The sequence below is a fragment of the Carcharodon carcharias genome, chromosome 7 (assembly GCF_017639515.1).
Source record: "Carcharodon carcharias isolate sCarCar2 chromosome 7, sCarCar2.pri, whole genome shotgun sequence".
Classification (NCBI taxonomy): Eukaryota; Metazoa; Chordata; class Chondrichthyes; order Lamniformes; family Lamnidae; genus Carcharodon; species Carcharodon carcharias.
In genome coordinates this window covers 38,017,745-38,044,098 of record NC_054473.1, presented here as the reverse complement: position 1 = coordinate 38,044,098, position 26,354 = coordinate 38,017,745, and the positions used below count along the sequence as shown (strand labels likewise).

Sequence of the window (26,354 nt, the reverse complement as noted above, 5' to 3'; positions counted from 1 at the left end):
GACAACAACAATCAGACATCATTCTGACTTCTCATTGTCACTGTGTCAAAATCCTGGAACTCCAGGACTCCTAGCAGCACGGGGGACCACCTAAGCCACAGTGTTTGAGCAGATTGCTCACCAGCGCCTGCTCAAGGCCAAATATGGATAGGCAATGAATGCTGGCCTTACCAAAAATGTTCACATTACAAGAATGAATAAAAAAAAAGACTTGGGCTGACAAGTGACAAGTAAGATTTGTGCCAACAAGTGCCAGGTAATGACCACCTCCTACAAGAGAGAGTCGAACCACATCCCCTTAACATACAGCGAGATTACCATTACTGAATTGGGATACCATCAGCATCCTGGGGTCACTATTTATCAGAAACTTAACTGGACCAGTCACATAAATACTGTGACTACAAGAGCAGGTCAGGTGCTGGGTGTTCTGTGGCAAGTAACTGACCTCCTGATTCCCTGAAGCTTCTCATCATTGGCTAGTCACGTGAGGGGTGTGATAGAATGGTCTCCTCTTAGCTTGATGAATGCAACTACGACAACAATCAAGAAGCTTGGCACTATCCAAGACAAAGCATTCCACTTGATTAGTACCTCATTCACCACCTTAAACATTCAATCCCTCAACTACAGATGCCATATCTAAAAGATGCAGCAGCTTACCAAGGTTCCTTCAACAGCGCTTTACAAATCCACAACCACTACTACCTAAAGAACAAGGGCAGCAGGCACGTAAGAACAAACTACTTGCAAGATCCCATCCAAATTATACATCATCCTAATTGTAAATATGTTGTTCTTTCATCGTCACTGGGTCAAAATGATGGAACTCCTTTCCTAACAATAATTTGGGAGTGCCTATACCATGCAGTGGTTCAAGAGGTGGCTTACCACCACCTTCTTAATGACGAGTAGGGATGAGCAACAAATGCTGGCCTTGCCCACATCACATGGCCAATTTAAACAGAGTGGCAGTTCAGGGTTCTGGCATCTGAAACGTTCCCATGAAATCATGGAATTTTGGCTATAAACACAACGGGCTGAATTTTGCCATCGGCAAGCAGGGGGGCGGGGCCCGCTTGCCGATGCGCAAAATGACGCAGGATGATGTTGGCGGCCCGCCCTGCCCACCGGAGATTGGATCAGGCCTGCGTGCCTGGTAGGCAGAAAATTCTGCCCAAAGTCTCAAAATCATCATAACAGATGAATGCATCCATCCAGAAGTGCAATGCGGTTTCTCCTACCCCAAAAGCACTAACACATTGTTTTTCAAATGCATGTAGGGGCCAGAATTTTCCCGTCGGCGATTTGGGGCGGAGTCCGCTCGCCGACGGGAAAATGAGGTGGGATGACGTCAGGAGGAACCCCCGATCCATTTAAATTTTTAGGAAGACGGGCGGACAGCAAAATCAGCTGTGCATGGCCGACCTGTCAATGGCCAATTGGGGCATAGCGCTTCCTGTCAGGCAGGCTGCTGAGCGGACCTTAATTGGCCCGCCCACGTAAAATGGCGGCTGGCCCCATTTCGGTGGCGGAGTTCGGCTGCCCGCCCACTGCCAAGCCGGTGGGGCCCACCCGCCCATCAAGGGCAAAATTCTGACTGGGTTTTCACCTTCACAACTCTATCTGGAACTTTATTCTAAACGTTCATTACTTTATCAAGCAAAACCTCCTGGTGTCAGTGCTAATGTTAGCTTTTATTAGTTTGAACACAAATCTTCTTGTCTTAGGGCTGAATCTTTCATTCGGTGTGCAGGAGTGGGCCCCTCACGCTGACACAAAAAATGATGCACGGTGACGTCGGGCGTGCGTCCCAATGTCACTGCACGTCATTCCAGTCTTCAGATTGGTGGGTGCGCACCGGAGTCAGCTGTGTGCCCGATGAACTGTCAAAGGCCTGTTAAGACCATTAATCACCTAATTAAAGTCATTGCCAGAGCTCCCCGTCCAATCTTAAAGTTGGCGGGCAGGCGAGGACCCTTCACATTTCTCATGAAACCTCATCCACAGGCAGGATAAGGTTTCATGAAGGATTTATAAATTAAATACATTTTTTTATTAAAATTCATAAACGTGTCCCAGCTCATGTGACACTGTCACATGAGGGGAATGTCTGTGTAATTTTATTTCTTTATATTAAACGTGTTTTGAGCTGAACATAATCTCCTTGAGGCAGCTCCGTGCCTCAGGGAGATTACTGCACTCTTTCACGCACATGCCCACCCGTGCCCGTTCCCGCTCAGCCCACCTGATAGGGAGGAAACTCTCCCCTAAGTTCTACAATTTAAGTTAAAGTGATATTATAATGGCCCAGATTTTGTAGTCAGTGACAAAGTGACGGCGCTCACTGCTCATCTTGAGGAAAGCAGCCTGCAAGGATCTAGTAATCTCTTTAGTGTCGATTTCATCTTTCCCAATGTTAATTTTATTCACTTTGGCATCCAGCTGCAGCGATGTCATCAACCAGGCTAAGCAGCCAATCACAATGGAGAATTCTCACAGCAAATCAGGAAGTGCAGCCTTGGCAAACGGAGTGCAGCTGACTGAGTGAAGGCTTGGAGTTTGGTGAGAAGGGAGTTTTAAGTGTTAATTTTGTCCTTAAATTTTCCTCTTAAAATCTAATCTAGCCTGTAATTAGCAGTAACTCGAAAGTACTGTGTAAGTGGGCTATGTTCTTTCTTTCTTGCAGTTTAGACAGGGTAAACTCACTCTCAGTTGTAGGAGCTGAGTAGTTAATTAGCTAACTGGTTGAATCTGGTTACTGTAGCCCCAGTTCAATTTACTATAAATTCAGGGTTCTTTATTCCAGCCTTGACTAACTGAATGAAGACTTGGAGTTTGGTGAGAGGGGAAGAAGGAATTGATTATTTTCCTTTCTCTTGGCAAGACAGGTGATCTGTCAAGGCTGCAGCATATGAGAGCTCCTCGATAACATTATGATCCAGGGCAAACACATCTGCAGTAAGTGTTTGCGGCTTGAGGGACTTTGGCTCAGTCATCAGGCTGAGCTGCAGACTCTGCACTGCATCAGGGAGGGGGAAAGTTACCTGGATGCTTTATACCAGGAGGTAGTCACACCACTAAGGAGAGGATCTTCTGATTTGGTCAGTGGCCAGGGACTGGAGGGTGTGACTGCAGTAAGGGGACCCAGGGGATGGAAGTGCAGGAGTGTGAGCCTCTGCATTTGTCCAACAGGTTTGAGGGTCTCTCAGCTTGTTTTGATGAGAGTTGGGGCTGCAAGGTGGATGAGCAAACTGACTGTGGTACAGGAAACCATCCAAGTGGGTGGAGCAAACGGGAATGTAGTGGTAGTACGGGACAGTATAGTAAGGGGGATTGACACTGTTTTCTGTTGCAAAGAGCGAGAGTCCAGGTGGCTTTGTTGCCTGCCCTGTGCCAGGGTTCAGGACATTTGCTCAGTGCTGGAGAGGAACTTGTAGTGGGAGGGGGAGGATCCAGTGGTCGTGGTCCATGTAAGTACCAATGACATAGGCAGGTTGAGGAAGGACGCTCTGCATAGTCAGTATGATGAGCTAGGCATCAAATTAAGAAGCAGAAACTTAAAGGTGATAATTTCTGGATTATTTCCTGAGCCATGTGCAAATTGGCAAAGGACAAATCAGAGTAGAGAAATTAATGCGTGGCTCAAAGACTTGTGTGGGAGAAGTGGATTCTGGCTTGTGGGGCACTGGCACCAGTATTGGGGGAAGTGGGATCTGTATTGTTGGGACGGTCTACACCTGAACCACACTGAGGCTGCTGTCTTTGCAAGCCATATAACTAGGGAAGTAGAGAGGGTTTTAAACTGAATAGTGGGGCAAGGGATTAAATTTTGGAAGATGTGGTAAAACAAAGAGTAGAGACAAGGCAAGAGAAACAGGTATTAATATGGGAAATGATAAACAGACTGTGACAGGAAGGGACAGAGTACAAATCTAAGAATAAATCAGATAAGGTTAGATGCTACAAAAATAATAAAATAACAAACTTAAGGTTCTGTATCTAAATGCATGTTGCATTCGAAACAAAACAGATAAATTGATAGCGCAAATAGAAATAAATAAGTATGGTCTGATAGTCACTACAGAGACATGGCTACAGGAGACATCGATTGGGACCTGAATATTGAATGGTATGTGACATTTAGGAAGGGCAGGAAGCTAGGAAAAAGTGGAGGGGCAGCTCTGTTAATTAACAATGGTATTAGCACATTAGAGAGGGATGACCTAAATTCAGGAAACCAGGATGTAGGAGCGGTTTGGGTTGAGATGAGGAATGATAAAGGCAAAAAGTCACTTGTGGGAGTGGTGTAGATGCCCCCTAATTGTAACTACACAGTAGGTCAGAGTATAAAAGAAGAGATAATGGGAGCTTGACAGAAAGATATAACAATAATCATGGGGGATTTTAATCTACATCAAGAGTGGAAAAATCAGATGGGCAATGGTAGCATAGATGAGTTCATAAAGAGTGTTTTCAGGATAGTTTCTTAGAACAGCACATTTTGGAGCCAACCAGAGAGCAGGCTATACTAAACCTGGTATTGTGCAACGAGATAGGATTAATTGATAACATCCTAGTGAAGGCACCCCTAGTAGCCGCGATAATAATATGATTAAATTTTACATTCAGTTTGAGGGAGAAACAAGTGCATCCAAGACTAATATTTTATACTTAAATAAGGGCAATTATGACGGTATGAAAACAGAGCTAGCTAAAGTGAACTGGAAAATGAGGTTAAGGAATATGACAATAGATGTTCCGTGGCAGACATTTAAAGGGATATTTCAGAATACACAAAATATATACATTCCAATGAGAAAGAAAAATCCCAAGGGGAGGACCCACCATCAGTGGTTAACTAAAACAGTTAAAGACAATATCAAATTTAAAGTAAAAGCATATAATTAGTCACAAGATGGGTGGCAGATCAGAAGGTTGGAAAGAATATAAAGAGTAGCAAAGAATGACAAAAAGATGAATAAGGAGGGGAAAAATAGAGTATGAGAGAAAGCTAGCTAGTAACATAATGATGGATAGTAAGAGTTTCTGTAGATATTTAAGTAAGAAAAGAGTTAACAAATGAGCATTGATCCTCTAGAGAATGCATCTGGGGAATTGATAATGGAAAGTAGGGAGATGGTAGATGAATTAAACAGGTACTTTGCTTTGGCTTTCACAATAGAGGACAGAATTAACATCCCAGAAATAACCGTAAATCAGGAAATCAAAGGGAGGGAGGATCTCTGGAAAATTACAATCATTAGGGAAGTGGTACTGAGCAAATTGAGCAGGCTGACAATTTTCCAGGTCTGGATGGACTTCGCCCTATGGTTTTGAAAGAAGTGGCTACTAAGATAGTTGATGCACTGGTTTTAATTTTCCAAAATTCCCTAGATTCGGGGAAGGTTCCATTAGATTGGAAAATAGCAAAAAAAGAGGGAGACAGGAAGCAGGAAACTATAGGCCAGTTAGCCTAACATCTGTCATAGGAAAAATGTTAGAAGCTTTATTAAAGATGTTATAGCAGGGCACTGGGAAAAAATCAGGGAAATCAGGTAGAGTCAACATGGTTTTGTGAAAGAGGAATCATGTTTGGACAACTTATTGGAGTTCTTTGAAGGAGTCACATCTGCTGTGGATAAAGGGGAACCGGTCAAGGTACTGTCCTTAGATCTCCAGAAGGCATTTGATAAAGTGCCACATCAAAGGTTATTGCAGAAAAGCTCATGGTCTAGGGGTAAGATATTGGCATGGATAGAAGAATGGCTATCTAACATGAAGCAGAGAGTTGGCGCGAATGGGTCTTTTTCTGGTTGGCAGCATGTGACAAGTGGGGGTGTGTGCCACAGGAATCAGTGCTGGGGGGCTCAAATTTATACAATTTATATAATTGACTTTGATGAAGGGACCGAAGGAATGGTTGCTAAATTTGCTGATGACACAAAGATAGATAGGATAGGAAAGTAAATTGTGAAGAGGATGTAAGGAGGTTACAAAGTGACACATAGGTTAAGTGAATGGGTAAAGATCTAGCAAATGGAGTATAATGTGGGAAAATGTGAATTTGTTCATTTTGGCAGGAAGAATAAAAAAGAAGCTTATTATCAAAATGATGAGAGATTGCAGAGCTCTGAGATTCAGGGGGATCTGGGTGTCCTGATGCATGAATCACAAAAGGTTCGTATGCAGGTACAGCAGGTAATTAGGAAAGCTAATAGAATGTTATAATTTTTTGTGAGGGGAATTGATTACAAAAGTGGGAGGTTATTCTTCAGTTGTACAGGGCATTGGTGAGACCACATCTGGAGTATTGTGTACAGTACTGGTCACCCTATTTAAAGAAAGACGTAAATGTGTTAGGAGACGTTCAGAGAAGGTTTACCGGACTAATACCAGGAATGGGTAGGTTATCTTATGAGGAAAGGCTGGACAGGTTAGGCTTGTATCCACCGGAATTTAGAAGATTAAGAGGTGACTTAATTGAAACCTTTAAGATCCTGAGGGGCCTTGAAAGGGTGGATGTGGAGCAAATGTTTTCTCTTGTGGGAGATTCTAGAACTAGAGGTCACTGTTTAAAATAAGGGGTCACTCATTTTAAACAGATAAGAATTTTTTTCTGAAGTTGTGAGCCTTTGGAACTCTCCTCCTCAAAAGGCGGTGGAAGTAGAGTCTTTGAATATTTTTAAGGCAGAGCTAGGTAGGTTTTTGATTAACAAGGAGATGAAAGGCTATCAGGTGTTGGCAGGAATGTGAGGTTGAGGTTACATTCAGATCAATCATGATCTTATTGAATGGCAGAGCAGGCTTGAGGGGCCAAGTGGCCTACTCTTGCTCCTCATTCATATGTTCGTAAAAACTGCTGATTATCTTTTACTGTTTAACTATTTTACAGATAGTGAATAAAGATTGGTGCATGCATTAAGGAATTAAGATAGAGGCCGAAATATCTTTAAAAATACTTTTTAAGTTTGTTTATTATTTTAAAAATGTATGGGCTGTTTCTATCATAATGGAGAAACTTGACATTTCATAAATATAAATTATTTTTAGAGCCAGGGTAATTGGCAGTATTTATCAAATTAGTACAACAATAAAAACCTAGTCCTGAATCTTCTGGTTGGCATGCGGGGGTGGGCCCTGCTCACCAACGTGTAAAATGACATGCGGTGATGTCGGGTGTGTGTCCTGACATCACTGCGCGTCATTCCGATCTTCAGTTCGGTGGGTGTGCACCGGAGTCGGCTGTGTGCCCGCAGAACTGTCAAAGGCCGATTAAGGCCATTTAAATAGTATTTGAAATAATTAACAGGGCTGCCCGTCCAACCTTAAGGTTGGCGGGCATGAGAAGAGCCCAGGCAGCCTTTGCATTTTTCATGGAACCTCATCCACAGGCAGGATGAGGTTTCATGAAGGGTTTATAAAAGTAATAAAAATGTTTATTAAAATTCATTGACATGTCCCAGCTCATGTGATACTGTCACATGAGGGGACATGTCTGAATATTTTTTTCCTTTACTTTGCTTCTGAAACATTGAAAAAATCTCCGAGGCACGGAGCTGCCTCAGTGAGACTTCTGCGCTCTCTCGTGTGCATGCGCAAAAGAGCATAGGCCCCGACTCTTCCTTCTCCTCCCGCCCGCACAGGGAGTGCCCAGTGTTTCTGGGCACGCGTCATGCTGGGTGGGCCTTAATTGGCCGGCCCACGTAAAATGGCACCATGCAACCGATTGAGGGTGGCAATTGGCCCACACCCACTCCCACTCAGCCCCTGCCCCGGCGGGGAGAAAATTCTCCTCCTAGTTACACCTCATTAAACAGGGTGTAATTTTTTTCAAGGCCTATATTTTCAGTTCGATGGGCAGGCACAATCGGCAGGCCCGGGATTGGTTGGGAAATGGACCACCGAGCGCGATTGGCCCCTAACCGTGAGTTGCACGCTCGCTGGCCAATTAATGGCCAGCCAGCGTGAAGGGCACGCTGAAGAGCTCAGCCCTGTCAGGGTGGCAGTGATGTCACATGAGCTGGGCCATGTCAATTAAATTTTTAAAAATTTTTATTGAATTTTAAAACCCTTCATGGAACCTGCAAAGGCTGCCTGGGCTCTTCGCCTACCCGCCAACCTTAAGGTTGGACGGGCAGCTCATTTAACTATTTAAATTAGTTTTTAACAGGCCTTTGATGCGCGGTGACATCAGGACGCCCGCCTGACATCACCGTGTGTCATTTTACGTGTTGCCGAGCAGGCCCTGCCCTCGCTCGCCGACCTGAAAATTTTTCCCGAAGTGTAAAAGAATAAGTTCACGTCAATTCAGATGATTTCTACAGAATTTCCATCTGTGGAGGAGTGGGGAATCACTGACAGCAACTTCTGGGCTTCCATGTTTAACTGTGCATTGTAGACATCAGAAGTTGTCAGTTTCACAGTTGTAATGCTGTCAAATGTAGACTGTTTAACCTTAATTCTACCATAAAATCTGGGCCAATTGCTATATGAGATCGTCTTAGACATGACATGCCAGCTTGATTAAATGCTTTTCCAGTTTCCCCTTAAATGTATCTATACTGTTTGCCTCAACTACACCATGTGGTAGCAAGTTCCACATTCCCATCACTCTGTCTGGGTACCTTGTGTTCTTTCTTTATACTGCCTCCAGTGCTTGAATGTACCTCTTGTGTGACTTGGTGACCAAAACCGGACACAATGTTCAAGGTCTGGTTTGATCAGAGTCCCGAAGAGATTCATCATGACTTCCATGTTCTGCACAGCTTTACTTTTTCATCTAGATTGGGGTAGAGAGATGGAAGAATCAGAGCTTAATCTTGCTTGCATTATGGCTGGCACTTTTTATGATCAAGTGACATTTGCGTCAGTGAAACAAGCATTACTGATAGCTTCAGCCATGTCTTTGAATATTCCAACCAGCAGAGTCATCATGATAACAAATGTATTTGTAAGGAACAAGATGCTCATTTTCAGCCTGGTAGGTATTAACCTCATCGGTGAATTTTACAGGAGGATTTATTCCTCATCTCTCCGCCCCCCACCCCCCCAACCCCCCTGGACCTAAAGACAAGTCTGGGGATTTTGGTCAGGGAGGGATCGGGGACCCTTGGTGAGGGTAGGGACAGGAAGTGTTTTTGGAGATGAGGGAGGAGACACAATGTGGGGTTGGGGGGGGGAGGGGGGGTGCGGAAATGTAGTCTATGGAGGTAACCCCCCCACAAAGGAAGTACCCTCACTTCCTTCCTGCCTTTACCAGTGCTTTAAAACTTACTGGGCTGGCCACCTTCCTTCTGCCTTCCCCACCCACAAGTATTATTACAGAGGAGGCGGATTGAGGTCCATAACCATTAACTGGTCAATTAAGGACCTCGTAGGCCTAAGGGGACCTGTAATATAGGGGACAGGTTGTGGGTGGGCAGGAAGATTTATTTTATGTTCCTTTGTCTCGAAATATACTGGTAGCAGGGCTATAAAATCCCCCAGAAAATATTACAATGATTACAGAATTGGAGGAGACCATTCGGCTTGTTCCATACTCCAGCCATTTCCTAGTGATCCTGAAATTTTTTTCCCTTCAAGTACTTACCCAACTGGGGACAAGTGGCAGAATGTATTGCTATCTGGCTCCTAGATAGAAAGCACAGAGTGGGAGTTAGGGGTCGGTATTGAGACTGACAGCAAGTGGGAAGTGGTGTTCCACAAGGATCAATGATGGGACCACTGCTGTTCACAATTTATGTTAACAATTTGGACTTTGGAATCAAAAATCCAATTTCTAAATTTACGAATGACACCAAATTGAGGGGCTGGGATGGGGTAGTCAATACTGAGGAGGACACTTATTATTGGAAGGTGCAAGTCTAGGTGGGATAGAGAAACAAAGGATCTCTGAGTACAAATACATTAATCACTAAAAGTTGCAACACAAGTTATCAAGGCCATAAAAAATAAACCAAGCACTAAGCTTTATTTCTAGGAAGACAGAAGTGAAAAGTCGGGAAGTTAAGCTAATTTTGTATCGCACCTTGGTTAGACCACACTTCGAATACTACACACAGTTCTGGTCACCACTTGGAAAGTGTGGAGAGAAGATTTTAAAAAATCATACTGGAAGTGCATGGGTATACAAGTCAGGAAAGGATTGACGGGCTGGGTCTCTTTTCTCTTGGAAAAACCAAGATTGAGGGGGAACCTAATAGAGGTATTTAAAATTCTGAAAAGTTTGCTTGAGTGGATACAGAACGGATATTTCCTCTTGTGGGGAACAGCATAACTAGAGACCATCAATATAAGATAGTCACCAAGAAATCCAGTAGGGAATTCAGAAGAAACTCTTACCCAAAGGGTAGTGAGAATGTGGGAATCGCTACCACATGGAGTGGCTGAAGTGAATAGTATAAATACATTTAAGAGGAAGCTAGCGAAGCATTTGAGGGAGAAGGAAATAGTGTTACAATGGTAAACTTAAATGAGAAAAGATGGGAGGAGGCTTAAGTGGAGCATAAATACCGGTATGGACCGGTTGGGCTGAATGGTCTGTTCTGTGCCATGTATCCTATGTAATCCTGTGTAATTCCCTTTTGAAAGCCATTATTGACTCAACCTCCCATCACCCTTTCAAAAAGTGCGTTCCACATCCTCACCCCTTGCTACACAAATGGATTTTTCCTCATATTGCCTTTGGCTCTTTTGCTGATCACCTTAAGTCTGTGCACTTTGGTTCTCGATTCTTTTATCAGACATTCGTCTGTCTAGACCCCTCATGATTTTGAACACTTCTATCAAATCTCCTCTCAACCTTCTTTACTCTCTAAAAAGGGCAATCCCAGCTTCCCCAATCTATCTTTGTAACTATCCTAATCCCTGGAACCATTCTAGTAAATATTTCTGCACCCTCTTTAAGGCCTTCACATCCTCCCTAAAGTGCAGTGGCCAGAGTTGGACACACTACTCCTGTTGTGACTGAACCAGTGTGTTATAAACATTTATCATAGCTTTCTTGTTTTTTGCATAGTCCCCAATGCCCTTATTCCTTTTTAACTGCTTTCTTAACCTACCCTCCCGCTTTCAAAGATTTATGAACATATAATCCCAGGCCTTTCTGTCATTGCATCCCTTTTAGATACCCTTTATACTGTATTTCCATTATTTTGTATTGCCAACTTGTACTATGATTTGGACAATTGTGATTGATTCAATACTATTGTCATGACCAGATAAGGAGGCATAGAGTGGCTCCTCTTTGTTCCCTCTCCTTATTTGACCACAACAGATTTATTTTGTTTCGAAACAGATATACTTCCAATTTAGTGACTCCTTAATTGTTTACATGTTGTGATCATAAAAGAAGCAATAGGACAGAGTATCTTGAGTTTAACAAAGAAAGAAGTTAGTCTTATTATACTTAAACCTATCTAAGTAATTTTTTAAATTCATTCACAGGATGTGGGCATTACATAATTGCCCTTAGGAAGGGATGGTAAGCTGCCTTCTTGAACTGCTGCAGTCCATGTAGTGTAAGTGCTGTTAGGAAGGGAGTTCCAGGATTTTGACCCAGTGACAGTGAAGGAACGGCAATATAGCTCCGAGTCAGGATGGTGTGTGGCTTGGAGTGGAACCTGCAGGTGGTGGTGTTCCCATGCATCTGCTGCTCTTGTCCTTCTAGGTGGTAGAGGTCATGGGTTTGGAAGGTGCTGTCAAAGGAGCCTTTGTGAGTTACAGCAGAGTGTCTTGTAGATGGTACACACTGCTGCCACGGTGGAGAGAGTGAATGTTTAAGATGGTGCATGGGATGCCAATCAAGCTGGCTTTGTCCTGGATGGCGTCAAGCTCCCTGAGTATTGTTGGAGCTGAACTCATCCAGGCAATTGAAGAATATTCCATCACACTCCTGACTTGTGCCTTGTAGATGGTGGACAAGTTTTTGGGAGTCAGGAGGTGAGTTATTCTCAATAGAATTGCCTGACTCTGACGTGCTCTTGTAGCCACAGTATTTATATGGCTGGTCCAGTTCAGCTTCTGGTCAATGGTAACCCCCAGGATGTTAATAGTGGGGGATTCGGTGATGGTAATACCATTGAACATCAAGGAGAGATGGTTAGCTTCTCTCTTTTTGGAGATGGTCATTGCCTGGCACTTGTGTGGCGCAAATGTTACTTACCACTTATCAGCCCAAGCCTGAATGTTGTCCAGGTCTTGCTGCACATGGAATTGACTGCTTCAGTATCTGATAAGTCATGAATTGTGCTGAACACTGTGCAAATCATCAGCGAACATCCCCACTTCTGACCTTATGATGGAGGGAAGCTCATTGATGAAGCAGCTGAAGATAGTTGGGCATAGGACACTACCCTGAGGAACTCCTGCAGTAATGCCCCAAGACTGAGATGATTGACCTCCAACAACCACAACCACCTTCCACGGTGCTCGGCATGACTCCAACCAGCAGAGTTTTCCCCCAATTCCCATTGACTCCAATTTTCCTAGGGCTCCTTGATTCCACATTCGGTAAATGTTACCCTGAAGTAAATAGCAGTCACTCTCTCCTTACCATTTGAATTCAGCTCTTTGGACTAAGGCTGTAATCAGGTCTGGAGCTGAGTGGCCCTGATGAAACCCAACCTGAGCATTAGTGAGCAAGTTACTGCTGAATAAATGCTTCTTGTTAGCATTGTTGATGACCCCTTCCATCACTTTACTGATGATCGAGAGTGGACCGATGGGGCGGTAATTGACCGGGTTGGATGTGTCTTGCTCTTTGTGGGCAGGACATACCTGGGCAATATTCCACATTGCCAGGTAGGTGCCAGTGTTGTAGCTGTACTGGAACAGCTTGGCTAGGGGCACAGCTAGTTCTGGAGCACAAGTCTTCAGTACTATTGCTGGAATGTTGTCAGGGCCCATAGCCTTTGCAGTATCCAGTGGCTGAAGGTTGTTGCAAATGCTTCAGCCTTATCTTTTGCATTGATGTTCTGTGCTCCCCCATCCTTGAGGATGGATATATTTGGAGCCTTCTCCTCCTGTCATTTGTTTAATTGTCTGCCATCATTCATGGCTGGATGTGGCAGGACTGCAGAGCTTAGGTCTGATACATTGGTTCTGGGGTCACTTGGCTCTGCCTAGCGCATGCTGCTTCCGCTGTTTGGCATGCAAGTAGTCCTATGTTGTAGCTTCACTAGCTTGACACCTCATTTTTTATGTATGCCTGGTACTGCTCCTGGCATGGCCTCTGCACTCTTCAAGTAACCAGGGTTGATGTCCAGGCTTGATGATATGGTAGAGTGAGTGGTTGTATTCAATTCTGTTGCTGATGGCCCTCAGCTCCTCATGGATACCCAGTTTGAGTTGTTAGATCTGTCAAAATCTATCCCATTTAATATGGTCATAGTGCCACAGAACACGATGGAAGGTATTCTGAATGTGAAGATGGGACTCGAGGATGCCCTCTAAAATAATAAAATACACACTGACTGTCTCACACACACACATAAATATGTAGAGGTTACATGGTGGGAATGATAGGTTGGCCAAATTAGAGTCCATAAAAAGTAAAAAGAATGTACAGTTTGGTGACTTGGCTGGCTTCAGGCTGAATTTGGTGGTCTTGATGCTTCCAATTTAAAGATGTAGCTGACTGTGTTGGTTGTTCTTCTGGAAATGGTAATGCTGGGTTGAATTCTTTTACGAAATCTCTAAGCAGCAGGGCATCCCAAGATGGTCACAGTCAGCAAACAGCACTCAAAGCCTGCCAGGTGGTTTGGAGACAGAGGGAGGCAGGATGGTTCCCACTGGGGTCTTCTTTCTCAGCTTCCCAGCTGCTTGTCCGCAGTTCCACTAAGAAAACATGATGTGCTTAAAACATACGAAGAGCTGGCTTATCATGTGGCCTTCCTTCTCCAACTGCTAGGGGGATCCAAATAAGATAATTGTGTGTGTATTCCAAGGGTGACTTGATTAGCTCATGTCTGGAAAACTATCTTAGCTAGAGTCCCATTATCCAAATGGTTAGTCTTAATGGTCCATCTCCAACAGTTGAATACCTCAGATGATTGAATTAATGCCTTGCTGATAGGACAGGAGATATAGATCTTCCACATTCTCCAGAAGGCCATTGTCTTTGGCTGGTTTTGCAGACTTGCTGTCTCTGTTCCAATTGACTGGAATGTGGGATGTACAGTAATGCAGATTGGGGTAGTTAACTTTGGCTGTGATCTCATGTCACCTTTAGTCTGTGTTTTAAAAAGTCTGCTTTTAAAAGTTCAAGTCACGTTTCCAGCAGTGGATTAAAATTCACTATATGACATGAGCACATCTTCATGACACTATTCACTAAACATCTTTGCTGCTGGTTATCAGGATGCAAGTGACACTGGCAAGTCCATACCCAGTAGCTTAGAATACAACTGTATGACTGGCTAGGCCTTACTTGGTATCAAGAGTTAATCACAGACATGAGTTGGTGAGACTGAGTAAGGGAGTGAAAACGTTGAGATTTTACAATCCAGTCATCTTTTTGAGTACCAGAATTATTGAACTCGATTCCACAACCTGCTATGGTGAGGAGTTAATATCACAACCTCTGGGTTGGTAATCCAGTACTATGCCACTACACTGTCATAACTTTATACCATACTTCTCAAACAGTAAATATCATGAGTGGATATTTGTGAGAGTACTTCAGAATTTCTTCTTGTTCCTAAATCCCTAGTATTGTATAACTAATGAATCTGTTAAAGATCCAGAATTAGTGTTTTTAAACTCACCCCATCCATGACCAGGATGAAGTTGGAGTATTTGTATATGCCAGAAATTTTGATTAATTGGAGCAGTTGTGCATGAAGAAGACAGCAAGGCTCACCGTAAACCCAAACACAAAAACAGAGCAAAATACTCCAGGTGCTGGAAATCTGAAATAGAAACAGGTAATGCTGAAAATACTCAGCAGGTCTGGCTGCTTCTGTGGAGCGAAACAGTGTTAACATTTCAGGTCAATGACCTTTCATCAGAGTTCTGAGTATTTCCGGTATTTTCTGTTTTTATTCACCATAAACCCTTCTTCTCATGAATCCTAGTGTGTGTGGTTGTTCTCTTATCAAGGTAAGGAAAATAGTACGTAATACATGAAACTTCACAAACCACCACATATTCAATAGCCTATCTGAATTATTTTATGAATGTTGATTTAAATATTTACAGAATATAACAATGGCTGGGGTTTTTTGGGCCAGTCGTGGTGGGACCTGCTGTGGGAGATTCGGCAGCCCAGCCAGAAGTCCATTGACTTTTGGCAGGACCAGACAATCCTGGCAGTGGGTGGAGCTGGAAAATCCCACCTAATGTATTACAACATAGAGCGCCGGAGTGGCTCAGTGGGTAGCTCTGTTGCCTGTAAGCAGGAAGACCCCAAGTTCAACTCCTACTCCAGGCTACAAAAAAATCCAGCCAGCACCCCTAGCCTGGATAAATGAGGAGGTTTGGAGGCAGGAAGGGCATCTGGCTGTAAAACCACCCACCAAGTTAAAAAAAAAATGATGGTTGATATGAAGATGATCAACCAGCACTGTGGTGACCCCATGCAACACGGGAAAAACTGAGAGAGGAAAAGAAAGGGAGGAAAAATGTGTTACAACAAAGCATCTTAGTGTGTAGGCATCCCGAAGAATCAACAAATGTTCTTTAATTTGTAATGTTATTGGCTTGTGTCCACTTATTATAAAACTACTCAGAAGCAACTCCAAAAAAGTGAGTTACAGGAAAAAAAGGAACTTGGAGTTTCCTAATTTGGCGTAATTTCCCTTTAAGTATCTACAGCCAGCTTTCCAGATGTAATAATTGTATAGTGCATAGGAAAATAAATTTGCACTCCATGTTTTTTCTAATTAAATCATTAACAAATTTCATGCTGTGACTCATTCTGTTTTATATAGGAGGTGAGATTGATGAGATTCTCTGTACAGAACCTGAAGATTTAAGGAGTAAAGACCTTATGAAAATTCCTCATGAGTTATTCCAGCCATGTCCCTCTGTTAAACACAAGCCATCTCATGCTGACTCTGAAGACAGAAGTTCCACAACACAAAGCCTTCACAACAAATATGAAAATGACAACAATTCAGACTGTAATACAAATTCCAAGCAACGATCTGGTAGCTTACGTCATGCTGTTGCCACAATTGTGATAACTGGTGTTGTCTGTGGCATTGTTTGCCTGATGATGTTGGCAGCTGCTATTTATGGCTGTTCTTATGCAGCTCTTATGGCAAAATATCAAAGGGAACTAAAGAAGCTGGAACATCTGGGTCCAGAGGTTGAACAGGGAAGCGCTGAAGAGAAGGAGCCACTAGACGGTTCACTGACATGAATTTAAATTTCCTGATTGCTTTTCAAATATCATAACATGCTAGAAGCAAACATGTCAGAAATGGTGACAATCTATGATCAAAAGCTCTTTTGTAAGTAAGCAGATATATAACATCCCAGACTGTTTTAATTTATTAGAGCACTTCGGACCTTCAGAATTTTGCATGTAAATCATTTATTGTGTATATTAGTTTAGATTAACTTTAAACAGTGTCAACACAATTATAAATAAGGTGAAGAAACATACATATATTAAACACATCATAAGGAATGCTATGCATCCCAGGGTATAGTGCAAGGAACATCTATTGTCTTTTCCATTTAAACATTAATTGTAAGCTATGGTTTATTCTAGATTCTATACTAGTCTAATATACAGATTGACTGGGAACACATTGGTATCCTTTACTAAAGATACATTTTAACAATTTATTTTGTACTACTTTTTTGGAATAAAATTATTCTGCTCAGATAATCCACAAAGACTTGTAGTAATGCAGTGGAACAGTAGTGTGCCATTGGTTAATGCAGCCACAGAGGCATTCACTCGTTTAAAATGAAATAAAGAAATAAATCATATAAATGTATTAAGTGCTCATAAGCTATGATAGCACAGTATAATTCAAAGCCTAAGTCACTGTAAACCTAAGACTGCTTCAGAAAAAACTTCTGAAAATACTTTCAGATAAATATGACCAATAACTGTATATCTCCATTGTTTTTAAATGGATAAAAGTCTAATGAAAATCAAGATTCCTGATAGAATGCAGTATCAATTTTTAATTATTACAAAAGGTAGCTACAAATGTAAAAGTAGTTACTTAAAATATATGCTTTGTGAAAAATGTCATCTGTAATCAATCACAAATACATTTGAAATTTCAAATTAAAGAGCTGTACATGTTTTATTTCTTCAATTACATCTTTACATTAACAAAACCCCAAGACAAAATAGAATTTAAAAGCTTTTCAAAGTCTTAGTTAGTGTTGCATATTTTCTTTATTTCTTAGGTTTTTTTTTAATGTTTACAGTAAAAAATAATTCTCAGCAGATTTTGCTATGTGCCAGTAATGGTTTCTAAACCAAAGTAATTCAATCAGAATAAAGATGTGAAGCATGTTCATAAAGCACCAAGTCAGTTATTATCATGAGCCAAAGATGTCATTATGTTTGGCAAACTATATTATTATGCTTAAATAAATTACATTTGGACTATATTTGCTATACATTCATTTTTTTAAAAGAAAAAGTCTGAATGAAAACCTTCCAAAAGAAGAATCTGCCAACCAAATACTTTTAAAATGTTACTTTAACTGGAAAATCTTTAGAATGCAACAGCTTTATGCATACACATATATATGAATAAGTACATAGTACCATAGAAATTTATGGCAAGAAGGGGGTCATTAGGCCCACTGTGCCTGGCTGCTGTAAAAGATCTATCCAGTTTAAGCCTATTTTCCAGCTTTGTCCATAGCCTTGTAGGTTACAGCACTTCAAGTACACATCCAAGTATTATTTAAAAATGGTGAATGTTTACACCTCTACCACCATTTCAGGCATTGAGTTCCAGACCCCCATAAGCCTCTGGGTGAAACTTCAATTTCTTACCTCCCCGCTAATCCTTCTACCAATTACTTCACATCTATGCCCCTTGTTTATTGACCCCTCTGCTCAGGGAAAAAATCTTCCTATCCACTTTATCTAGGCCTGCCATAATTTTTCACCTTCCAATTGAAGCTCCCCTTAGTCTCTTCTGTTCCAAAGGAAAGAAGCTTTTCAATATCTTTCCTCATAGTTAAAATTATCCTGTCCTATGAATTATCCTTATGAATCTCCCTGTACCATCTCTAGTGTGATCATAATCAATTGCAATCATTTTTTTTTTCAGAAATAAGCACACAATCTGTTTTTTGAGGAACGTGTTCATCTGCCTATCACTACTTGTTTAGTATATAAAATGTAGAGGCCTCAATGCACTAAGTGCTGACTATAATTTGCACACCCATTACATCTACTTAGCTACATAAGTGATTGGACTCATACCAATGTAAATAGATACCAAGTGGTTCAAATGCAGATTATACACACCAAATTCTGGAACGCATTACCAGTGCTTGCAATGCAGTGTTACAATGGACAATCACAGTGGGTGGGTCTCAGTGGAGTTAGTGAAACCAAACTGGAGATTCAAATGCTCATTACTGTGACTTTTGCGATAAATTTATGTTGCTATCTGCAACTGGCACCAGGCTTTTAACATCTCATTGTTCCTTTATGTAGGCTCTTGTTGCAAATATTTTTGTTGCATAATCAGTGCTCAATTTTATGCTACTAAACATTGAGGAGCATACAGCAGTATGAGTGTTATCAGTGTCATAAGCAACTAGCTTGGAGGAGAGTTAGACTATTCTGTGTCAGTAAATTACAGATTTTGTGTTAATGTGAGAGGGTTTCAGATGCTCATCGATGCAAAAATAATTCAGGCATTCAGCCAGCAACCTGTCTCCCAAATACAAGGATGTTAGACCATCACGTGAAATGCTTTGTAAAATTGCTTTCAAATTATTTTAGTCTTAAGACAAAGTAGAAGTCGTTACCTGGGTTCTTCCAACATTAAAAATTAACTGGTCAGAAAATGGGCCTCCATGCACATTAGCACATATGTGGAGAGCTTCATTATGACTGAGCTCATTGTAAAGCACAGGGTGGAATTTTCCAAGCCTGCTGGCGGCGGGCGTGATAAGTGGCATGCGCAGAAAATATAGCGGGACCCTTTTCACAACAGCGTGAAGGCAGGCGTGATCTTCTGCTCAGCCGGTCGGTGGTGGGCCGTGTCTCCTGCCATCGGTTAGCAGGGAGCTAATTGTAATACATTAGCATATAATTAAAAGACCATCCCGCCAGGCTCTTGGAACCCCACCATATCATCTGTCCATGTCAGCGGGAAAGCACGCCGATGTGTTCCACAACAGCACGCAGGGGAGGTGCACTTGGCGGCCTTTGCTCTGGGGGAACTGAGGTGAGTGAGCAATAGCGTTCTCCACGGCTCGCCCATGGTTTACAGGCCTCAGGGGTGCTGGGGCGGGGGTCGAAGGGAAACTGATGCCTGGCCCCAGAGGCGACTGCTGAGGGGTGGGGGTGCCTAGGGGCAACTGCTGGCCAGTCTCGAAGGCAACTGCTGAGGGGGGAGGGGGAGGGGGGAGGTCAAGCGCTGCCCTGGCGCTGGGTCCCGTGCACAGGCAATCGAGGTGGAGGCAGGGTAAGCGAGGGAAGTGGCCATGCATTAGGGACACCTGTATAAACTGACCATACCTCTGCAGCTGAGACAGATCAGGGGCAGCCACAGTGATATGATTGGGGCCGGGCTCCTGCCCACCCATGCAAGCAACGCAGAGGCATCAAAGAGCACCAAGTGCTCCATATCTTACCTCCACCATGCTCTCCAACAACCCCCACGGCACAGACTTCAAGTCCATCACCACTTTATTGGACCGCAGTGCAGTTGGACTGCACATGTACAATCTCCTCACCAAGGTTGGCCCATGTAGCAGTCACTGCTGGAGGTGCTCACAGCCCCTTGCGATCTCAGCATTTCGGTTGTGAGCAATGTCCATCATGTCATAGATTGACAGGGCAGCCATGCAGCGCTCTCATCTCTGGCCATCTGAGCATCCGAAGGGTGACCAGCACTCTCCAGGAAGCTTTAAGGGGCGGTCACACAGGGTCAGGGAAGATCCTAAGCACAGCCATGATAACCAAGTCTCTCTCTCTTTCATGCTGCAGGAGGACCACATTAGGATCATGGATCCTGGTGACCTAACTGTATGCCTGATGGCCTACAGAGACTGTGGAAGACTGAGGAGAGAGCAACTGAGACTCATGGCTGCGCAAAGGCAGGAGCAGCAACCTCATGAAGAAGGGGCAGCAGGGGCTCCCGCACACGCTGCCCAGGAGTGACAGTGGGCCATGGCTGGTTGGTGCCTAGCAACACCCAGGGTCTATATTCCTGCAATGACTGAGAACTAGCGTCGCCAATGACTGCGCATGTCTAGGGACCTGGTGGCTCACAACTGCCACTTACTGCAGGACTTGGTGCCAAGGGGACATGGAGGCATCCACTGCCAGTGGCTGTGAAAGTGACCGCAGTGCTCAATTTCTGTGCCAGTGGCTCCCTTCAGGGCTCCACAGGTGACCTCTGTGGGATTTCACAAGCTGCCACCCACAAATACATCCATGAGGTCACGGATGCCATCTTCTCCACAGCACATAACTTTGTGCATTTCACCCGGGACCAGGACAGCCAGGATGCAAAGACCATTGGATTCGCCCTGATCTCGGGATTCCCGCAGGTGCAGGGTCTGATTGACTGCACTCATGTGGTGCTCAGGTCTCTATTGCTACACCCAGTGGACTTCATCAACTGCAAGGGCTTCCACTCACTGAACGTGCAGCTGGTATGCGACCACCAGAAACACATCCTGCAGGTATGCACACGGTTTCCAGGGAATGTGCACAATGCCTACATCCTGAGTTGCTCGCATATCCCTGCAGTCTTCCAGCATCCAGAGGCTGCAGGGTTGGCTCCTTGGGGACAAGGGCTATCTACAGAGGCCATGGCTGATGACACTCATGCAGCGGTCTCAGACTGCAGCAGAGCGACCCTATAATAAGGCTCATGCAGCAGCTTGTAACTTGGTGGAGTAGACCATCAGGGTGCTGAAGATGCGGCTCCGGTGTCTGGACCAGTCTGGTGGAACCCTGAAATACAGTCTACAGAGGGTGTCACGCATCATCATCGTCTGCTGCACCCTTTACAGCCTGGCGCTGCAATGGGGAGAGGAGCTGGCTGAGGAGGAGATGGAGGAGCTGCACGTCTCCTCCGATGAGAAGGATGCCGATGGGGATGAGGGTGAGAGGGTCTTCGGTGGTGACAACGACGGGGATGAGGCTCTCACACTGGCTAGACGAGGCAGATGCACTCGGGAGGCCCTCATAGCTGCCAAATTTGTGGAGGATGATGATGACATGCAGTGAGGTGACCCCATAGATCCTCACATCGCAGTTGTGAACGTTTGACTACAGTTTGGCTTACTGCAGCGCCAATACCCTCTGTGAGAATGTTCCTGTCATGGAGATGCAGTGGAGGCCCTAATAGTCGCTCGATCGCAGGAGGACGATTACAGCATGCAGTGAGGACACTCCATAGATCTTCACATGCCTCTGAGAATGTCTGACTCCTGTCTGGCTGAGGTCAGCTCACTTGCTTTGCTTGATCAGGGCCATCTCAGAGATGCAGCCATGAAACTTAAGATGCATCTGATGCTGTGTCTGCCTTTGGTACCTCAGCCTTTCAGGAGCTGGTGCACATCATCACTGATGGCAAATGCTAGTGTGATGGGGGCCAGCCCCACCTTGAAGGTGCTGAGAACACACAGAGAGTATGAGAGAACTCTGTGGTGCCTGCCCATTACATTCTGGCAGCAAAGACCAGCACCGCCAAGGTGCAGGCATCAGTAATGTTTCCAGGGAGTGAGAGGCTGGACCATCACTGTGGTCTGAAAGCTGCACAGAGCACAGGGAAGAGGCCCTGGACTGAGACACCTGCCTTTTATCTTGCGCAGAAAGACTTCACATCTGAGTGACAAGAACACTGCTTTTCAGAACAAGGAGCTACAGGCAGGGTGACATTCTTAGGAGTTTATTGACAATAGTGAACAGTATGCACAAGTGATCAACACCCATGACCAGGTTGTGCACCTACTTTTACCTAAATTTCCTAATCCTGCCGCTACGTCTTGGTGCTCCCCAGACATCTAAAGCAGAGGTGGAGGTAGCCTGCTGACTGTGAAGCCCTGTCTGTGATGACTTTGGCAGGCATCCTTTAGAGGGCCAAGACTTAGAGGGCCCTGGCATGCTTTTGGGGTCCTGCTGTGTGGCAGTGGCTCCCTCTTTGGCCTGCAAAGCTGGATCTGCAGAGAACATAGGAAGAGGGGATTCGGATGGGCTGGTCACTCCCAGAGTCACCTGGGTGGAAGACCCCAGCGCATGCACCTGCTGACCCTCCTCCCTAGGGGGGCCCAAGAGCCCCTGGCTGACTCCGTGAGCGGAAGAGGTAGCTGGAGTGAGATCATGCTGACCAATACCCCTCTCGCATACACACTGTTGGGTGCCAACTATGGCATCAGCGATGGAGTTAAGCCCGTGCAGCAGTGCTGGAGTGACATCCTGGACCAAGAGCTCCATAGCAGTCGCCATCCTGCCAGTGTTGACCTTGGTGCATTGCAATGCTGGCACTATATCACTTCAGCCTGAAGATGGACGAACTCCTCCATCATACCTTGCAATCTGAGGAGTGCCTCGGACATCCCTTCCTGATGTTCCTGAGCTTGCCTTTGCAGCCTCAACAACTGTGACATGACCGAGTCCAGAGGCGTGTCATCTGACTTGGACTCAGCAACATTCTGGCCTCCAGCAGTCCTCTGAGTGCCGCGGACCTGGGAAGACCCTGCCAATGCCTGCTATGGATCAGAAAGTGTGATGTGCTCACCAGATTGTGATCCCGAGGCTACTCTAAAGCTAGGTTCAACCAAGGTGTGTGTCTCTGCTCTGATGGAGGGTGTGGGTGAGCGCTGTGACGGGACTTCAGGGAGGGTGCCTACAGTTTCCCCTTCAGAGGTTTCTTCGGAGCTTGATTGGAGGCCCTGGTGATGGACTCTGTCGGCTGTTTCCCAGATGTGCCTGCGAAAGCAAGGGGAGATAATTAGTGCATGGCAGTGGCCTGTGAAAGAGGACAAATCACTCACAGCATGGTTATCTGATGAATGTTGCACTGCTCACTTGGTAGAGGAGTGCCGACCTCACTGTCAGCACAGGAGTGGTCCCGGTCATCGCTGGCCAGCTGGATGGCTCTGTTTTCGAATTCTGTCAGAACTTTGATCTCCGGCATCCTTCAATCTGTCTGCGACCTTTCTCTCCTGTTGTGAGCCAGTTTGTCCTGCATGGATATAGATGGGGAGTGTGTATCAGGACACCTGCCGGGCCAGGTGATAAGTGATAAGTGGTCCCATGGACAGGCTGAGGACAATGGTGGTGTGTGTGAAAGAGTGAATAGTGATGTACCTTGCACTGGCAGTGAGTGAGGGATCTGTGGATGTGTGATGGGTTTGTGAGTTGGGAGCAATGAAAAGAGTGACTTACCCTGGTGGAACGGAGGATATCCTTCAGCCTTTTGTGGCATTGGGTGGCTGTCCTCCTCTGCAGGGTGTTGGCGCTGACAACCGCTGGCACCACCTCCCAAGCTGAGTTGGTGACATTGTTACCCATCCTGCAGCCAGAGTACTTCCCGGTGGGCCTCCACGGCATCCAGCAGTTGCTTGGGGGACCGGTCATTGAAGCAGGGGTCCCACAGTCTTTTTGCCTTTGCTGGCCATGCCCCCTGGGTAGCGGTCATGAGCTGGTGGCGATGAGCGCTTTGCTGGTGTCTGCCTTTTAAAGATGGTGGCCGGCATGGTGCAACAACGGGGTGTTGGTGAGTGGACGAATGAGACCCCGCCCGCCATGGAAATGGTGTGTTTCGCTGAAGATACAGTGTGAAAATCCGCCATTTTCATCGGCGGGTAGGACTCCATTTTACCCACCCACTACCACACTTAGTACAATTCTGGGAAAATCCTGCCCACAGTGTTAAAATGCCAATGACTCTTTGTTTATGTGCATGATACTGTTGATAATGTAGGAACTGATGACAGTGGTGACTACAGGGCAAAATACTTGGAAAATGTTGATTTGTTTAAATTTAATTTATATTGTGCAAAAAAATAGATTGTCTTAGCCACATTCTTACACATTCATTTGGGGTTCCTCAAATAATGTGGTAAGTAGGGAATGTTGTCCAAATTTGCTTGCAAACTGATATGCCAGAAAATGGCACTGAATTCTGGATGCTAACATTATGGCAGGGAACCAATTCCAGGCCATCAAAAAATCTTGTTAGTATTCCTTGCCATTCAAAAAAATCAAAACACTCACACTGAGTGAAATATAACAGTCCTGAACTACAATATGATGCTTCACTGGATTAATAAGTGTAGCGGTTTGAACTTTAAATGTGACTGGACAACAATGTTTAATGTATATTTGGAACAAACAGTTGAATATACCATTAAACATTTCGATATTCATTTAATTGCAATATGTACATAAATAAGCTAGCACTCAATTAAGCTTAGCTAGCACTCAGTTAAAAACCACTTTTAGGTTGAAGTAAAGGTGCCAATAGAGCCAGTTTAAAACAAAGTAATTTAAATACATACTACATTGTTTAAAACAGGACATGCTGAAATTTCAATTACCTGATGGTAACTCTCAATGATCATTTTTCAAATATACTAACTAGTTTTGCTAAAAGTGGACACATGACTAAATTGGTATTGTGTTCCAGTTTTGCGCAGTTGATAGCATTCTTACTTCTAAAACAGTTGTGCATTCATGCCCTAGCCCTAAACATAAGGGTTGATTTTAACCCTACCTGCCCAGTCCCTGCTCACCCAGCGGAAACTGGATGATTCAGCAGTTAATATCACCTGTCAATGTACTGTCTATATCCCACTGTCTTCAATTTTAACCTACTATTCTGAGCGGATAATAAAGTCACTTGTCCAAAGCTAGTGGGGTTCTTCTTCAAGTATGCAGACCCTAATTGCATTTGTAACTCCAACCTTGGCAAGGGAAACCACTGCAGCCTTCCCACTAGGTAAGCCAAGTGAAGAGTATGGGAACTAGAAGAGGTCATTCAAGGAAGTGTTTAACTTTTCTTTGTGAGGAAAAGAGGACCATTCTTGCTCTTCCTGGTTTCGTAAGAATATTTTAGGCCTCCTTTGCCCCAGATTCTCCCCACTTCCATATCACCCCATTTCCCCAGAAAACCCATATCTACCTATCAATTCTTTTCAAAATTCTAAAAACCTCATTCAAATCTCCCCTCAATCTTCCACATTTCAGGGAATACACTGATCATCAGCAGAGAATTTAGGTTGACAGATGAGATATGTATGTATTCATTAGCGACTTTGCTGAGTTCTATCAGAGAACTGCTTTAGAATTCTTGAAGGTGTACAACAGCAAGTTAAATTTCAATATCATTCTCCACCTACAGAAAGACATTTCAGAGTGCTTTTATAGAATTAGGGCGGAAAAAAAAGGGGACAGCGATCAATAGGGAAACAGAAAGGTTAGAGGGCCAAGATGAAAGTAGCAAAGATGATTTTTACGAAACTTTTGAAAGGAAGGAGATGAATAGTAAAGTGGAAGGATGTGAGTAAGTTCCAAAGGGCGGGGACATAGTGATGAAGTCCAGGACAAAGGAGCAAGGAGTAATTTAGTATCAGTGGCGTAATGGATGGATGCACAGTTGCAGGAGATTGCTAAGGAAAGTGAGACAAAGCCATGGAGGGACCTGAAGCCAGGAATAAATGGCTGGACCATAGACAGCTAATTAAGCTTAGCAAGTGCAAGATATTGGAAGTATGGGAGCTTTTTTTTGGTTGAGGACATAGCTCATGGCATCTTAAATGATCAATAATTCAGAAAGATTGGAGCTGGTAATGATAACTATATATGTGTTTTAGCAGCGTGGGGGAGTTGGAAAAGAAGGGTACTTACTACCCAGGAAATAAAAGCAAGTGGCTTGATAGAGGATTGAATATTGTAAAGGAAGTTAAGCTCAGTTCAAAGTATCTCTGGCATAATCTGAGGCAACAGCTGGGAAAGTTAATGCTGTCCAACATAAAGGTACATGGATGATGGTATGGATTGAAAAAGATGGCTTTAATTTTTCCAGCGTTGAACGAGACAACATTTTCCCCCATACTTCAAAAAGTAATTTATTTCATGTGAAACAGTTCGGGATATCTTGAGAAATATTATAAGAATGCAAACATTTTCTTAATTAATGTTGGAGAGGCATATGGACAGTGATGAAAGATAC

The 26,354-nt window shown here is 44.0% G+C and overlaps 1 protein-coding gene across 1 annotated transcript in view; it reads right to left on the bottom strand.

The window, feature by feature from the left end:
• Positions 1–26,354, bottom strand: part of cacna2d3a (calcium channel, voltage-dependent, alpha 2/delta subunit 3a) — a 1,018,794-nt gene that overhangs the window by 179,544 nt on the left and 812,896 nt on the right. The gene's annotated exons all lie outside the window — the stretch shown is intronic.